The 18,518-nt window shown below is 42.9% G+C and overlaps 1 protein-coding gene across 1 annotated transcript in view; it reads right to left on the bottom strand.

Moving 5' to 3' along the window:
• The window catches only part of LOC116844649 (nucleolysin TIAR-like), a 106,319-nt gene that overhangs the window by 44,231 nt on the left and 43,570 nt on the right, over positions 1–18,518 (bottom strand). The gene's annotated exons all lie outside the window — the stretch shown is intronic.

The following is an 18,518-nucleotide window of genomic DNA, read 5'->3' as shown; positions in this document are numbered from 1 at the left end:
CCCCCTCTCTCTCTCTCTCTCTCTCTCTCTCTCTCTCTCTCTCTCTCTCTCTCTCTCTTACACTCTCCAGCAAGAGAGCTCACTCCTCTCGATCCCGGAATTAGCGCTTCGCTATTCTCACTTACTCTTGCGACATCCGATTACATAATTGTCCTCCATTCCTTATTCTCTAGAATATGCACAGAGAGAACAGACGCTGTATACGGTGGTATTGTTTTTATTACTACTACGTCCTTCTCTCTCTGTTACACTAAATAATTCCACTTAATTTGTCCTTTGCTCCACACGCAATATTATTTATTACGTCTTTTATGTTAACACAAGCGATCCGATTCCGACATTATTTACGAGTTTAATTCCGTCTTTGTCGTCTTTATCGTCTCCCTTTCAGAGTTTTTTCTTCCGTTATAAAATACGCAATAAAATATTTTTGTCCCATAAAATTACTTATGATAAAACACGCAATAAAATATTTTTGTCCCATAAAATTATTTATGATAAAACACGATAACATTTAATTGATTTCCTGGTTATCAAAGATACTTGATTACATTGTACTTTGGTACTATATGCGATTACATTATCATATGACTAATATCGATTCATACAATATAATACTTTAATCATATTGTCAATATTTTCCTTACATAGCATTTCTAATTGATTCTCTGTCTCTCTCTCGGGATCGATTAACATGAGTTAATAAACTCGGCCATAATTGAATTTTTTATTCTTCCTTCCTCAACGTCTATAATTAGACGTAGTGTTAGTTAAACGACTAATCAGATTTAAGTCATGTATTTGATACATATTGAAAATATATTTTACGCTCAAATTAAGAAGCTGCGGAATCTCTCAATGATAATTTAATACATATGTTTAAAATGTTGCATACGTTACGCGAAGCTATGAGTTTAATAATATATTCCCTACCACTCCGAAATTGATTCAGTAATTACGACATGCTGCATAACGAAGAGAGCAATTATTTTACATTTTGCGCGATTAATGATGATCTCTATAATAAAACTAGTGTCGCGCGCACAGTTCGCATACAGTTCGATAAAATAATCAAGGGTGAATATCAGGTAAATTAATTTCGTCACATCGATAGTTACAGCAGAAATATCTCACTAGACGAGATAGACAGACTACAACAGACAAATATATATCCTTCGATGTTCATCAAGGAGACGGAGAGACACGCTAAGATATTCAAATGTAGGATATATTGTATTAATCCGCTACGGGATTAAATTATAAACGCAAACTTGATTGCATCGCCACCGTCATGCACCCAAATATAGGAGGCAAATGCTTAAATCCGTTTTGCGAAATTTATCTCATTTACTGATATATAAGTACCCCAAATTGGGATTATGATCGTTTTTATAGATTCTTTTTTATAGATTCTGCTGAAAATTTTATAATTGCTTCTATATAGCTTTAAATCGTAGATCAGATGATCACAATAACAAATAATATTAAATATTGTTCATAGTTTCGCGAATCCATTGTAGAAAATAAATCATGTTTCTAGAAAGCTATTGTGGCGTTTCGTTATATTGCGATGTTTTAAAAATTTTTGGTTGCCACATCACGAATCTTGAAGATGCAAAATTTCACGAGATAATGTTCACGAGATAAACTGAAATTGAAAGTGAAATCGAGAAAGAGTGTCTCGCGCAAGGCACCTTAAATGATTTCGCTAAATTAAATTTGCGTAAACGCCAAATATTCACGACTGGTTTTGGTATGGCTGAATAATCTTTTGAGATTTCCACTAATTCTCGATGTTCGGACCGCGATAATCGTTCGGAGAGTAAAACAGGCCGCAAGAATCGTTTATGCCTCATCCCACGATTCGCGCTAGGCGTCGATCCTCATTATGGCGTCGCAAAACCGTCACGGCGCACCTACAAACCGGATCTGAACACCTGAGGAAGGCTCATCGAGTTTCTCCATTTGCATCGTGCATGACCTATTTCCATAAGATTATCTTAATACTGGCATAAGCGCTCCCGGCTTGTACGGCGCGGCTTGAACAACATCGTCGCTGTTGCGATCAGCTCTGTTCCTTGTGTACGGAAATTACAGGTGAACATGGTATTCCTGTAATAATAATACACGATTTTTTGTTATCAACAAAAGTTTATTGTCAGTCGTAAAATATAATCGTAAGATAATCTAATTTTTCATACCTATATCCGAATCAAAATTTTGATCCTATTTTCAGCTTCACTACTCCAATCAACACCTATTTTGATATTCTAAAGCCTATAATACAACCTATTTTGACGCTAAAGAAAGTAAAAAGCGAAATTTTAGACATCATCAGAGTCAGAATAAATTGTATCATTAGAATTAAATTTACTTTACCAATTTAGCTTCTACTGCGTTATAGAATTCAAAGTTTAATATAGGGCTAAAATTTCGTTCGGGTATCAATTACTTTCGTGTTAAAATGCAACATTACAGAAAAAAGGACAATGTCTAATGCAAATAATAAATGTACGATGTGACAAATCATTGACGAGCGAACTGTGTTTGACTTTTAAAACGCGCGACAGTCACAACTTCCTACGAAAAAAGATAACAAACGGCTCGGAGATAGGAAAATTATTTTTGCGCTGCAGCATGTAAGATGGAGACGACGATACCGCTCGATTCAATACATTTGTCACGATAAGAGTCAATTTGCCACTTTACTTCGCCGCGTATGTTCGATGAAGAGTCGTTTACATACGAATTATTTATTTGATAAACATATTAATTGGAAATGATCGTTGTGAGACAATAATTAAGTATTCTTCTCGTTGAAACAGGGAAGGTCTACCTATCGTTATCATCTTCGCTGCGACCCCGCAGAAACTAAGTGGCACGTCGCAACGTATTTTCTGGACGGGCCGCTAGGAGGAACAATGAAATGAGCAAATAACTAGATTCTCACGCGCAACGGAACAATAATGGCACCAGGGGAAATTTTTCACGGACCCGTGGGCAAAATAATTTGGCAACAGATGCGTCGCGTCGCGTTTTCCGAGCCAGCCGACCAAGAATAACGGAGCAGGAGTGGAGCGGAAAAGGGTGGAAGGGCGGTATAGGCGACGGGGGTGCTTCGTGCACCAGGAACGCCACATCGAGGTGACACATTTTCGGGGTCGGCAATTGCGGCCTTCTTGTTACCACGAAAAAAAAGACACACACAAGATAATGCTGGAAAACTGAAAAATATATATATATACTCCTTCAAGAAATAATTTTATTCTATTTGCAGACAAACATAAATTGAAAGTCGCAAGTTACTCTTGCACGATGTAAATTGCAGATAAAATTTAGTAACACCTAAAACACTTTATTACGACGTATTACGACGTGATAATAACGCACTGAAGGAAAATTATAATTGTTTTCGGCGTCAACTGTACTTTTTTGTAATTTTAGCCACAAAAATAGTTAGAAAAACCATTGTTTAAGTTAAGTGTTATTAGAAAGATGGTTCTAATTATTTTTGTGGTTAAAATCACAAAAGAGTATAGTTGACGCCAAAAGCAACTATAATTTTCTCTCAGTGTACTCAAATGAATCTCTCAGAAATATTTTGCAGTTGGTTTACGATTAAACTTTATTGAGATTACAGTTAAATTTTACTGAAATTAATCGACATTAAAGACAAAATAAAATCACGAATATCGTGGACGTTATTTTATTAGGTTATTTTATGTCTATACGTATATCTGACTTGCTTACATAATGAAGAATTAACGCTTCTCTGCCGCCGGAACTGTGTTTGACTTTCAAAACGCGCGACAGTCACAGTTTTCTACGAAAAAATATAACAAACGGCTCGGAGAAAGGACAGCAAAATTATTTTTACGCTGTGGCGTATAAGATGGAGACGACGATACCGCTCGATTCAATACATTTGTCACGATAAGAGTCAATTTGCTACTTCACTTTCGTCGCGTATAATCGATGAAGAATCGTTTACGTACGAATTATTCATTGCAAAAGTAGAATATAAGTCCAAAATATATATCGCGAATTTGTGCCGTGGATCACTAAAAGAAAAAAGTGGTTGAATTAAAATTATAGTTGTTTTTATCTCAACCATGATTTTTGTAGTAAAAAGTAATGGTAATATGCATGGCATATGAGTTTATTATCACTAATATCATAATAGAATTTAATTTAAAAAAAAAATAGTTTTCTTGAAGATAATTTATAGTAACTATTTTTCCGTATAATTATAATTACAGATACTAAATATTTCTGAGAGAGACACAATGATTATCAATCCGTAGTATTTAAAAACTGGAACGAAAGTATTCACGAAAGATCTACGTACAAGTTTATTGAATATATGTATACAGTTATTAATTAATGCACCGACTTAATTAAACGCACATAATACACAAGTGATTAACATAGTTAGGCCGTCGTTATGTATTAACTCCAATGGATCAGGAACACTGTACCAACTCGTAAGATATCGATCACCGTGGAATTCTAACAATGCAGCTGGCATTTCGATAATAAAGCCCATAGGCGATGTGTGCCGAAACACTTGTTAGTAATTACATAACTGTTCAATCCAATCAAGCTGAGGCTAATACGGTTTATGTGCGCGACAATGCGTAAAACAACATGCAACTTTTGCACCGCGAAACGAGATGAATAACATTACGTCGCAAAATTCGACGCCGTTTTCTTTCACACGAACGACTACCGTAGCCATCTCTTGGCTTCGTCTTCTACCCAGAGACGCGCACTTTCGCGACACGAAACGACTCGACCCTCGAAGAATCGAAGGGTGACACGTCGCGAAGATGTGAAAGACCACAGGCGAAGAAGTGGAAAGGAGGGTGATCGGCGCGAGGGAGGGAGGCACAACTTAGAAATAACAAGACCGAATGACAAGAAAACAGAGAAGAATTTAAGGACGGGGCGGCCCGTTTTGTTAGAAGAGGGAAATACCTCGTGTGGCGAAAGCGGCGTGCACGAGGACGAGGAGGAGACGGGGGGGAAGCGGGATCGCTCTGACGAGAGCGCGGGAGGGACGAGGCAGGGTGTAAAGATAAGAGCGTTACGTGAGCGACTCATTAAGGGATGCAAATTAACCGGTGCCAACGACGTCGCTCCCTCGAAACTTCGGGCCTGAGCGCCCGGCTAGACCAACCACCGACGCTACCTGCGCTAGTCGCAGTTTGCCAGAAGTACAACGTGCTTCGAAGCCCCTGTTCGAGTGTCTGCCATGCATAGTGCCTATCATCCGCGCGCTCGGTGGCATCTTCGCGAGCAGAGGCGGAACGGCGCGGCGCAGTGGAGGTGCACGGAGAGAGCGCCGTGCCGGAGAAGAAGCACAGATTTATCTGAAGGGGTAGAAGACCCGCCGAATGGTTGTTGCCTCGCGCGTTTTATCGTGCATCACGCTGTGCGCGGCTGCGCCCTCGTCCCACGACGGACGACTCTCGACGGTACTCTGTTTCACGACGCAGCGGTAACAGAACGCATTATTCAGCAGCCCGCGGTGAAGGCTATCTCGGCTATTTACCATGCCATATACCCGACACTTACGGATCTCCCTTGCTGTTTTTATTAAACGAGAAACAGAATATACCTCGCGAGTAATACGGGAGAATCGGTTCGAGAGGTGGAGATTGACGAGACGGAGGAAAAAGTGCCGGTCAGGCACTGCGATGCGTGGCGCAAAGTCTAAATACGCCTGCACAGACAGACGGGAATTGATTGCGACATTTTTCAAGATCTGCACTTGTGTGTGCAGTGTAACGTCGGGACGTGACAAATGTTGCAAATATTCGACCAACAATAAGGGAGAAACAAATACGAGGTCTGAAGGGGGAATAAAGTTGTTTCAAAGCGTTCAAGTCGCTGATATAATTCTCACAAGTTGATTGGATACTGAAAATATAAAGAACAGAAAAAAGTGGAGCCAGCGTCTCCGAGCAATTTGCCGCTCGTAACTTGATGAATCCGTAATCAACGCGTGTAAATAGTCCGCGTGTGTAGAACACGATAAAATATTCAAGGAAGCGTGCGGTCCTGATGTAAAGAACCGAGCACTTGGCTCGCAGCAGTTTCCTCCCTCTCTTCCTCTCTCCCTCTCTCTCTCTCTCTCTCTCTCTCTCTCTCTCTCTCTCTCTCTTTCTTTTTCCAGGAGCACAACTAAATTTCCAGATTAAATTATTTATAACAGCCTGTTTATTCACATATCTTTTGCACGCGATATGTATTTCGAACGTACATCAGGCGCACAGCTAATTTCTGAGGGTTTCAACGTTTTATCGCTATTTCGATCCGTTCGAATCTTTTCGCGGTGCTTTTTATGGTCCAAGACAATTCCGGGAGTTCGAAAGGCTCCCTTATAAATGACTGTCCGGCTACCCTATGATTTATAACAGCTTTTAGCTTGCACGGTCGCAAAAAATTACGCCCGAGCAGAAATATATCCGCGGACGGTGGCAAACTTTTCACGAGCGACACGACCTACCGCTGCAAAAGAGAATACTAAATTGAAAGATTTTAATGTTAGGGGCAGACACTCGCGCGAACTGCAAATGTCGAGCCGCGGGGATCTATCCGCTGTCATCGGCCGGTATAAATTTTATACGCCGCGCAAGTCCGCGTGTCGGACGAGATAAATCCTAATTGTCGCGCGCAAATGAAATGATTGCGGGTGCAATAAAGCGCGCATTTGCGGAATTACAATAATGCATATTACGTATTGTACAAAGTGCTTACGCAAATAACGCAGTTATTGGTTACTATATGTTATAATTACGTTTCTATCGTCGTCATCGTCGTCGTCATCATCATCATCATCATCATCAACATCATCATCGTCATTATTATTGTCATGAGTTATTAATGATCGTTCGGTTCGTCATAATGCGCGCGAATTTATTCGCACTGACGCGTCACTCGTTACCTCGAATGTCCGTCCGCGCGGAACGAATTCTTAAGTCAGCGACGAGACACGCGTGTCACCCCCGATCGAGTCAGACGGATTTGCAAATACGAGAGTAAACCGCCCTTCGCGAGGAAGCCTAATTAAGTAGGAATGCATTCGATGTTAGTATGCAGTGCGAGTTGATGGGGAACGGCGTTCCATGGCTGCCACCGGGCGTTCTTAGGGAGTATTAGTGACCACTCTCGAGATCACCCAAGGGCCTACCCTGCGAATTTCCGGTCCGAACTACTCGCTTCATTCTCTCCCGGTTTCCACCTCTCGTCGTTAATTCATCCCCGGTAGATTGACTAAAGATATACGGGGGGATTCGTTCAACTAATGCGCACTTTCGACTGTGTAAAGGGAGGCTAATTTGCGAACACTTAGTAGCTCCATTGTCTGCGAGCCGCGATAAACGTGACATTTCCTAGATGTGGACGTTGCACGAGGAGACACGTATACACTCGAAAAGTTCGTTCGCAGATATCGAAGTTCGAATTAGCTTAAATTACCGCTCGCCTTAAATCTCACGGGAGCGCCGATAGTCGAATAAGGCGAATCCGTTCCCCGTGCTAAATCTGTAAACACCTGCCTCGCGCCGTCCCCCTCATTCCCCGGGAATTATTTATCCCGAAGAGAGAATTTCGCATCGCCGTCGTTCTCCGGGAAACGTTAATAATACGATTAGCGGATAGTTGACCGTCCACTTTTAATATATTTCACAAGTTCGCGCGAAAAGTCTGGAAAAAGTTCCGAATAGGCCGTTAAGTGGTACAGATGTCCCCAAGTTTCCAGAGACAAGCGCCATTGGGTCGTCAACGCGGCATCGGGCGACGGAGGTGAGGGAGGGCGCTAGCGAGGATCGTTCGTCTGGTAAAGAACGCTGATGGAAAATGACATTATCTTTTGGTATAAGTCGGCCGAGTCACCGGCGGATGGGATGTGGTGAAGAGGAGAGGAAGGGGAGGGGACGATTCATAATTGCTTAAGTTAAGGAATGCGCACCGTGCTCGGACGTAGCGGTGAAAGCTAGGGCGGCCGGGAGGGCTGGCGGGGTAAAGAAGGAACGAATGGAAGAGGCACGGGGCGGAACGCCGAGGGTAAGTTCAGGACCGTGGGATGGCTATGAATTTAAATTTCTCTAATTAGGACGCGCGGGAGACGCGGTGACGCTGTTGGTAGCTTTCTCTTCGGATCCCTCACTTCCCTCTCTATCTCTGTTTCTTCTCTTTCGTCCGTCTCCTATCCGCTTATTCTCTCTCCTTCGTCGGGTCCCTTATTCTCTCTCTCTCTTTTTCTCTCTCCCTCTCTCTCTCTCTCTCTCTGTATCTCGCGGGTGCGATCCCTATCTTCGTCGTTCCCCGGGTCCCTTGGTCTCTCGCACCCTCTCGCCGCCTCTCTAGGTGTCTCGCCATAATACCGTACTAGCCGCAAAACCCCCGCGCTAAAGTAACTCAAGTAAGAGGTGGCTCGCATTCGCCGTAGTTGACACCACCTGACTCAGATTTGTTGCTTCTCACGTTCTAACCGAAATTTATTTGAAGCCCGCTAGCGCGGGTTAATTAACGTCTCTCCCGGGGTAGAGTTGGTCGGACCGCGCCGGTGCGGCGCGGAGGCGGAAATCGCGAGAGCGCGTACAAAAGCGAAGCAATCGAACACGCCCGCGGTGTGTCGTGTGAGTAATTGAATGGCTAGTGGTATAACTCAGCGCGTGAGCGGTCCGATGCCTGAATCGAGATTGCTCGTACAGTTCCGGCGCAACGGCTTCTCTTTTATCTTTCATGCCGCTTCGATCTATCGCTTTTCCGAAAAACCACGCATCCCTCGGCCGTACGTTTGTTTATCTCCCGCGTAATTGAATATTTCTCACGTTAGTGTCATACGACTCCGCGTGCGTGTGTTCCGAATAACCAACGATTAATTAGTATCGAAGACACTCCGGGAAGTTGATTCGTGTCGGGAAGCAAACACAGCCGGCGCTCTGACTAACGTCCACGTAAAAAAAAAAGAACAGAGAGAAATTTCCAGATAATTTCGATAGTCGCGCGGAATCTTCTGTTATCCGTTTGGGTGAGTAACCTGAGCGGCACTAAGGAATTTTCAGCGAGTTCCAGCAACCATTACCGGGAAAAGGACTAAGCCGACGATTTAAAAAAAGTTTCCGTGGTGCATACATTAGCCCCCGTGTGAGTGTGCGCGCTCGTGTCGGTGTGTAATCTTAATTCTTTCTTTGTTATCTCCTTCCACTAATTCACGACGATGGCGAAGAAGGGGAAACAGCGGACGAAAAGGAAGAAGAAAAAAGAAGGAGGGAATAAAGTTAAAGCCGCAGTCGCAGCCAACATTTTTCGTCGCCTTTGTCTGGAAAGATTAAAGGCTTAAAATGTTCGCAAGTGTCCTGTATATTTTATTATCATTTGACCGGACGCGCCGCCTTGTTTCCCGATCGCACCAGACACTGTTCTACGAAAATTTATTCGCGATCGGATATTGCTGGCGGCGCAAGGGAACAAAGTTAGACGGCACAATGAAAATCTGATAAAATAATTATGAAGCGATACGCACAAAATGACCCGCGTAACACGATATAAACCGATTCGCGATTATCGTCGGATAAATAAAACTGTAATCTGTAGGACGCCCAAATTAACCGAAATGCAAATCGAGGCGCGCCGTCGATTTCATATTCAATTAAAAGCAAACTACAGTCGAATTCGTAAAAATGTGATAATTAAAAATATTGATTATCGGAGAGAGCGCAAGCGGCGCGATTGAGCAGGGTGGCCTCGTACATCTGTTCATTAGGTAATGAACTTATTAAATCAGAGAGAAGCGCGGTGTGGCGGCAAATTTTACCTATATCTGCGCCCACCCTTCGCTCGTTATTCGTTTAATTATCTGGAAACACTGCAAAGGTTAATTGTGATTGGAAATAATAACAAGTTGAATGCCGTTTTTTCAGCAAACGCAATTACGCATCGATTGAAACCTCTGACATGCGGCACCTTGAATTGAAAAATAAAAAAAGGGAGAAAAACGTTCGGTAGTTGTCCTATTAACGTGAATAATCGTTATTTACGCAAGAGAACTGGAATTTGTAAAATACACACAACCCATCGTACACAACCGTGCAATATAAACATCCGCGTCCGCTAATAAATGATGGTCGCATAAATGTATACAGGGTGTTCAACGGGTAACAGCATTCACTATATTTCTACCAGTTATAGTGATCTGGCAGGAGAAAATTTCAGATGCAATCGATCAGTTTTTATAAACGGCAATAAAATCCAACGATAAAAATTTTGAAAATATTTTTTGTCATAAAAAAGATCAAGATCACATTCGCTTTTTCTAAACGGAGCTATATCTTTTTTTATCTGTAGTGCTGTAAAGGCAGTCGAAACAAATTCAATAGAGACTCATAATATTATCTTTATTGCCATGTCACAGCGAGAAAGGGCTCAGTAAAATAATAATGAAAAATTTCAACAGCGTTTAAAGCAAACATGTGGAAACATAAATTCCTTAGTAATTCCAAAGGTAACTTTTGCATGTAGTTTCACAATTAAATGTTAACAAAATTAATACGATGAGTTAATATCGAATTTGTTTTAATCCTTTTTATTACAATACTACAGATAAAAAGAGAGTTGATTTAATAAAAATAATCTTGTTTCTTTGTAAAAAAAAAAAAGAATTTTTTTGAAATTTTTATTATTACACTTTACTGCCGTTTGAAAAACGATTAATCGAATCTAAAACTTTTTTGTCCAATCAAAAAAATAGAAATACGATGAACATCCTGTACATTCGATGTAAGCAACTTGCTGCCTTTCCGCGAACAACATCGTGTACTGGATTATTTGCTACTGCTGGACAATTTGCTACTGCAGCATTTTAATTACGCGCGATGACAATTTTCAAATGAAACAGACCAATTTCCCGATTATCTTACCGAGTCGCGGTAGAATTAATTAAACGTTTACGCTCATAAAATATGGCAGATCGCCAAAAATTAAAATCTCGCATACTATTATACGTATCACACGCGTTTGCACTAATTAAGAGGATACTAGAGTCGATGACGAACTCGAAAAATGTCGATAACGCAGAGACGATCGTCACTAACACAATCACACAACACTAACAATCACACATTATCTTTTTCATATTTCTTGTACTTATAGAACTTATGTAAGTATATATTGCTTTGTTTTTACCATATACAACAGGGAAACTTAACCATGTGTAGAAATTTTTCTGCAAACTTTTCCGATATTCTGAAACTTCAGATACGAAGGTACAGCAATATTTTTGAAAATTTTTCTGTTTGGAACATTCATACTTTCGGTATTATGTAGAAGCTGCGGAACTTTTAGATTAGACAAATATTACACCGACTGACAGCTTGAAATTTTACATTTAAAGTTTTTCTTTCATTTTCGTCACATATTGAGCAATGCTACTATTTATTTTTGTATGTATTTTCATTGCGTAAAAGCATTTATAATTCTGTACAATCTGTACGACGTAAATTTTGCAGAAAAATGTCAGTATTCTCTGTCAGTAAAGTTTTCAGCACACTCTTAATGTCTTCAGTTTCGATTGAAATGTTAACAGATCGTGAAAAATTGAACGTGATAACGCGAAATAACAACATACCTGTTGATAAACACCGCGAAATAATGAACGTCGACTTGTCGCCGCTCAATCGATATCACGCACACAAAAACGAGAGCATCAATTTCGCGAGATGTTTGCGTTAATTTTTTATTCCTATGTAATGATGCACACAGCCGGATGGTATTTTTTCCACGTTCCAAAATTCAGCCGGTGATTTCGCCGCCGGTTTAACACCGAACAGCGGCGAGCAAGTCCTCGAATCTCTAACCCGCATAACCGAATTAACGTGGAGAAACGTTCGTGGTACAGGTTTACCTTGCTACAGTTTAATCCCGCGTTCCAGCTCGCGTCCAGGATGAGGTGACGCTGGTGTTGGTGCACGCGGCGAGGGCGAGGAGTGACGTAAAATTTAAGAACCACCCGCATTAAAATCACTGCCTCTGCCAGTATTTCAACGGATCCCTCCTTGTCGCACCTTGCGTGCGCTCCTTCTTTCGGCTGTGTGCGTTCTCTCTAGTTTGCGCAAAGGGTAAGAGAGTGTCGGAGAAAGCGAGAACGAGAGCGAGAGAGAAAGAAAGAGAGAGACAGAACGGGGGGAGGGAACGAAGCGGTAGTATATAAAGGGTTCGCAAAGTGACTCGAATTGCCGCACAGTCGACTTTACGAGACGGGGTATTGCTAATATCAGAGCATAAGGGCCACCCCGCCCTTTCCCTTTCGACCCGGCTGCCACCTTCCTCTCGAGCCCTTTACCGCTCGCAGAAGCCGGCGGCACGACGGGTTCTACTGAGACTCCTTAACCATTCGACCCTCCGCGACATTTTTAGTGGCCATCAAAAACCGACGCCGGCTTAATTATTAGGGCAGGAGCGCGGGAACCGGCGCCCTGCCTTCTCGCCGTCATCTCACGACCGCTACTTCTGCCATTTCGCCGTGCCGTTCGTTCATTCGTTCGCCGGCTTCGTTCTCGATGGTCCTCCGAGGCTCAACTACGTGGACGGCTTAGAGAATCTTTCCCGCTCTGAAGGGCCTTGAGAAGTTTATAGGAACTGAGGAAACGGAAAGTGGAATACACCGAGAGCGCTTTCAGTTATCAGTGTTCTCTATGTACCGTCGAGGAATGTCCAATTGATAGTTTAGTTTCAGTAAAACAGCCAAGTCCGTTTTCTCGACGGTTGCAGTGCAGCGAGTGAAATTATTCGGTGAATTTCGAAATCTCGTCAGAAACGCTTTCGCTTTATTTCACTAGGGAGCTGAGCAATCTATCGCGCTTTTTCACATATAACGCCACACATGTATAAAAAAAGAAACTACATGAATATACTTCAGTTCTCTTAAACTATCCGGCATTGCCCGGATTTCTTATATCTAAAACATCTAAACTTAAATCAAAGTGTCAAAGAGATGAAATCAGAGGAGGGAGGGCATCCAGGTTTCTCATGTAACCTATATCTTCCTAGAGAATAATTATGCAAAATTTGTTTCAGATCAGTCGAAGGGTTTAGGAGTCAATATAGGGAACATAGAATCAAACATTTTATTTTATATAAGTATATATATCGCGTTTATCCTTTTACAACACGGCTACAGAATATCTTCATCGATCCAAAGTACGAAAAGTTCCCCCGCGTCGGGTTCCGTTATTTTTGCGCGCAAGAGAGAAATCACGTTGGTTGATTAATTAACGGATGCTAATATAAACACCTTACACTTAACGAGGGCGTTAGTGTGTAATTTACTGATGAACGAGTGTGACTGATTAAGCGAGCATTCCGCTCGCGCTGTTAGGAGGCAACGCAAACGAACAAGCAATTCGAGCGGAATGATCCCCCTTTAATTGCACATCGCGAGATCAGCCATTAGCGCGCGATGCTTTCCTCTTTCCCTCTCGGCGAGCTCGCACAAAGCTTTTCTACCACTCGAAATCGTCGCGAGCCTGGTTGGCTCCGCATCATCATCCCGCCCTTGGCGCGAATTATAAAGGGGATCAACGTCATGCGGAGTGTAAAACGTTGCGGCCGCGCCCTCCCGGGACCTTTCATCCTGCGGACAGTCAACAAAAGAAATTCCGCGTAAAGGTGTAAAAGCTAATCCGTCCGTGGCAAGTCTTTTCGAGCCGAATAGCTTTATAATAATAAAGCGCAAGTCAGTGTAATACATGGCGAAACAAATACAATATTACGAGCATTTTGAAATGTTTCGTGAGATGCGCGTTGTAACGCGTTTACGCGATTGCACGCTGAAAATATTCGGACAAAGTTATTGAGAGTTGTCTGTCGCGTATCCATGGAAATGGATTTCAGCGACAAACGATCAGTCATTGCGTTTCAATCGCACAAAAGTGCAACAATCACCTCCTGATGAGCGAAAATGTCAAAAGGACGTACCGTCGGAAATAATGAATGGCTCTTAACGCGCGCTCTGCACCGCGGCATAAAGCCTGCGAACGATTCAGGAACGGGTGACGCGTACGTGCACTCAACGGCACGGCGGGAACAAACGACTGAGCATACCGAAATGAAAGATCGTTTCCCAGCTGCTAAGGCTAACACGACCATCAGCGAAATTACGAGGAGCCTTGCCGGCGGGTTACGACGGCGGGAATTTTATCAGCCATTTCGAATACGCGTTTCTCTCGCACCGGACTCGCGCGACTCGCGCAGGAACGTTAAGGGATATCCCTCCGGCTGGAGCCTCCGGGCGTGTAAGAGGCTGAAAAACGCCGGCGGAACACTTGCGCATGCCCGCGTGCGTGCATATTGCGGGGAAAATAGCTTAGTTTCGCCATGGGACCGAAATTAGATTTCGTTCGGGAAGACGTTCCAAATGTTCGCTCTCTAACCTCTCTTTCCTTTATCTGTTCTACGCCACCTTCTCTTCCCTCCTCACCCACCAGCCGCCCACGCCACCTTCATTCTTACGTCTCGCCCTCTGGACCGCCGCCTCCGTTCCTCCTCCAGCGGGCTTTCCTCGTTCTTTCTCCTTCTTTCCGCGCCGAGATTTCCGCTTTCCCCGGAGACGCTCGACGACGTCGCGTCGCTTCTCCACGTTCCGCGGTACTATGCATATTTCACCGATTTTTATGGAATTCCTCGTAGACTTCTTCCTTCCCACCCGCCGCCGCGCCTCTGCCTTCTTGCTCTACCTCTATTTCGATTACGAACGCGCTCTATTTTTTCCTCCGCACGCTCGGTCTCTCCCTGCCCGTCTTTATTCTCTTATTGTCTGCTTCGCACCCACTCTTCGTCGGTAGTCTTCCGCGCCGCGGCATGTGTCTCCTTATCCATGCCGCGATTCTGTCCGAAAGATTGCGGATTGCAGACACTGATTTTCTTGTTATATTCCGTTCAAGTAGTCGGCCGAACGTTAATATATACCTGTCAATCCGAAAAAAATCTTTCCTCGTCCATGTTAATGCTGTACCTGATTTTATAACCAACCAAGTCACATTAAAGCTAGCACAGTCCATGATCCTGCTTTTTCGGATAAAAGTTTAATATCAATTTTATTTAATCGCTTGCTTGACTTCCAATATGGTCAACGATGCAGGAGAATCTCGCCGAGTTAAATGTTACTTGCTCGAAACTTGTTTATCATAATAACAGTTTATCGTACGTTAAAACGTGATTACACGTTTGCTCATTGCTTTACGAAAGAACGATTACTTCAGCTTAGCAAAGAACTTCGACATTTGCGCATCGACTGCGTAGGCGCAGAACGTTGACTTACGAGCAATGCTGCGTGAAGTACGTAATCACGCCTCATCCTTCTTCGCTGTCCCGCACACGCTCACCGGTTGATACATCAATAAATTAATTATACGGGCGAAACTGTGCGTCGCTAATCTGGTGAACCTAATTAGGAGCCGCGCATATATTGCGTTTGGAGCGAAACAGTGTCATTCATCATATCCATAAACACCCGTGATCTTTCGCAATCATGAGCAATCATGGCTACGACGATATTCAATCTACGTAGGTGACGTTAAATGTTCGAGACATCCGCTCGGAAGAGATTAATGAATGAAAGTACAAAGCGCGTGAAATCTATCGTCATGTGCAGCGCCTTGATTCAATTAGGGTCTCACAGATGATTCCTCGATTGTCTAGACCGCCGGCGAAACTTTTTCTTTCACGCTAGATCGAGTCCGGACTCGGTTTCCCAAGTAAAAGTAATGTGTGCACAGCCGGCATCACAATGTTGATCTGCAAGTAGAATTAGCCTCCGAGGATCTGAAAACAAAGGTTAATCTCATTTGTTATTTAAGAACTTTGTAGATCGCGCATCTAAATCTTATCGCGCTCAAGGCTTTCATGAGAAATATGTTAATATTGACAATCGGAGTACTAATCGGGGGATTTGATGCGAGATTAACATTTGTATGAGAACTTCTGTCTCCTTTATTCCATAAAGCAGGTTATCAGGCATCTCCTTGTTACACTTTCCTTTTCCTATGCTAAAGAAATCTCTTTTTTGGGAAGGTTAAACCACTTCCACGAGATCGTCGAAAAATTCCTTCGGTATACATCGCCTGTCACCTTTCTCCGCTCACTATGAATTTGCCACGCTCTCCTTCGACACGATATAGGTCGTATAAGATTGTAAGTGCAATATAAATAAGAACGGCCGCGTTTCATCTTTTTTGTGCCTGTCAATTATTTCTCTCCGTGAAATTAAGCATCTGTAAGTTTCGGTTATTTTATTTTCGGTTATTTAGAAGGAGAGAGAAAGTGAGAATGATTTACACAACATTGCTGAAGTAGATTAATAGAGACTTGAAAATATATTGTCACAAAAAATTTAAAAAATAGTGTTTCATTTCTTTTTTTATCTATGGATCACACTCGATCGATTTGGAATAATTTTTCCCTCGTCGAAAGTTTCAAAGCACCAACCCAAGTTTTGAACTTTAATCAAAAGTTTCAGAGCATCGATATTCTTGGAATTATATAAGCTATTGAAAATCTAGAAACTTTCAAGACTTGGAGATCAGTAATAAAAATAAGCGACAAAATTGATGTTTGAGTAGCGCAGCATAAAATGAATCGAAATAAATGCCGGACGAAAAGTCGAGGAATCAACTCGATTAGAGCACAAATGAAAAATTCAAAACTCAAGGCATGAATGAACCGACGATTACTTAAACAATGACACAGCGATATTGGTTGCATTACCGCTCGTGAAACTTACACTCGCGTGCGCACAAAAAATGTGCCGTGCTAGAGGCCCACTTTATCGCGATACCAGCGCGGACGGAAAAAACATAACGAGTGAGAAAGACCTTAATCAAGGTGGCTGTAATTACACATTACGTACCGTGCTTTAAATCGTGACACCGTGCGCATACGGAGTGGCGCAAGACCGCGAAAGATAAACGAGCAAACGTAATCATTAGTTTACCCGGCCGATGCAAAATAGATTGTTAGTGCGTCGTGCGAAGAGAAGTTAGCCGAGACGTCCTTAGAACATCGGAACGATTTAAGTGTCGTTATCTTCCAGCCGTCCCCTATAATCTCAAGGGAGGATTTTCTCCTTCGGAGATCTCGCTTTCAGCAACTATTTGCTATTCACAGGAAAGACAATTTTGCCTTCGGCGGAGGGTCTACGCCGGGCATACCGGCAACGATACATCCGAGACTCCGCCTGTCGGCTCGCCTTATATTCCGTATATATCGCCCATGAGGCAACAACGTGCCTCCTGAGATCAGTATGACTGTCGGTGTGTACGGATACGACCTCAGTATGGAAATAAAGCACTTCCGAGCTCCGCGAAAAATGCATACGTTCCCCCTGGCTAACCCTTGAAACCTTCCTTCGAGATCCCTACCAATCCCTTCTCGTCACCAGCTCGTCTCGAGGAACCGGCAACTCCACGCGATACGGCGCACGATTAAAACTACACGAGGAGAAGGAAGTCGTTACGCGCCTTCTAGATCGCGCCGGAGCGCCGGTGAAATTCACTTCATCTTTGTAGGCATCAGCTTTTTCCCGCGCCTCGAACGTTGCGAAGTCTTATGCATGTTCGATGAATTTTAACGAATTTTGCAAAGGATCATCAACTACTAGAAATGTGTTCGCTTTTTTAATACCATCCGGTATATAATAATCCGATATATAATCTTCGCTTGACACAATAACTTTGCGCAAGAGGTATGTAAACAGGCTCTGCTAGTACACAGCTGCAGTGAACGAAATAAAGCCTACAAGAGCATTCGCAGATGTCTAGTGCGAAATTAAATTGTTGCGGGAAGATAATAATTAACAAGATAATTTTACTTGTAAAATAAATGCGTGTAACCGCGTGACGTTATTCGTTGATGCATTTGTGTTTTTACCAGTCGATATCACTAGTCGATATCGATATCACAGGCAGAGAAAGGCCGACGAAATGTTGAAACGACGCTGACCCATCAGTTTGCTCGATACTGATTTAACGCGGACAAGCTCGTCTTCGTAGCGTTGAAAACGTGCGAATATTCTCATAGCTTCAGCTGCAGATTACAAAAGAAGTCTCATGATCGTATTGTCTTGTAACGCGAAGCACAATAAGTGGCAGAAAGCGAGAAAATGAAGCGAACGGCGCGGGGCAAATAGTGGGGAAAGAAAGCCGATGGATACCTAGACGGTGAATGGACTCGCGCGGAAAATCAGCGAGCGACGATTTTAGCGCGAGGAACTGGGTGCTAACCGTCCTAACCGAAGGCGAAGTGATAGCGTCTCATTTACATAACCGTAATTCTACTTAGTGGCGGATACCTAATTCCCTCATACGTTTCCGTTTCTCCGCCGTGCCAGAATTCGCGGTATTTAGGCGACCGCCGATGTAGCCGGGTACTTTCACGAAACAAACACTTTCGGATGTGCAAACTTGTAATCCACATTACGGCGGGCCAATCTCTGCAAATGGACTTGAAAACAACGT

The sequence above is a fragment of the Odontomachus brunneus genome, unplaced genomic scaffold, assembly GCF_010583005.1.
Source record: "Odontomachus brunneus isolate Ranch 3 - 2012 unplaced genomic scaffold, Obru_v1 Obru_scaffold_044, whole genome shotgun sequence".
Taxonomy (NCBI): domain Eukaryota; kingdom Metazoa; phylum Arthropoda; class Insecta; order Hymenoptera; family Formicidae; genus Odontomachus; species Odontomachus brunneus.
This window is presented reverse-complemented; position numbering and strand designations above follow the sequence as displayed.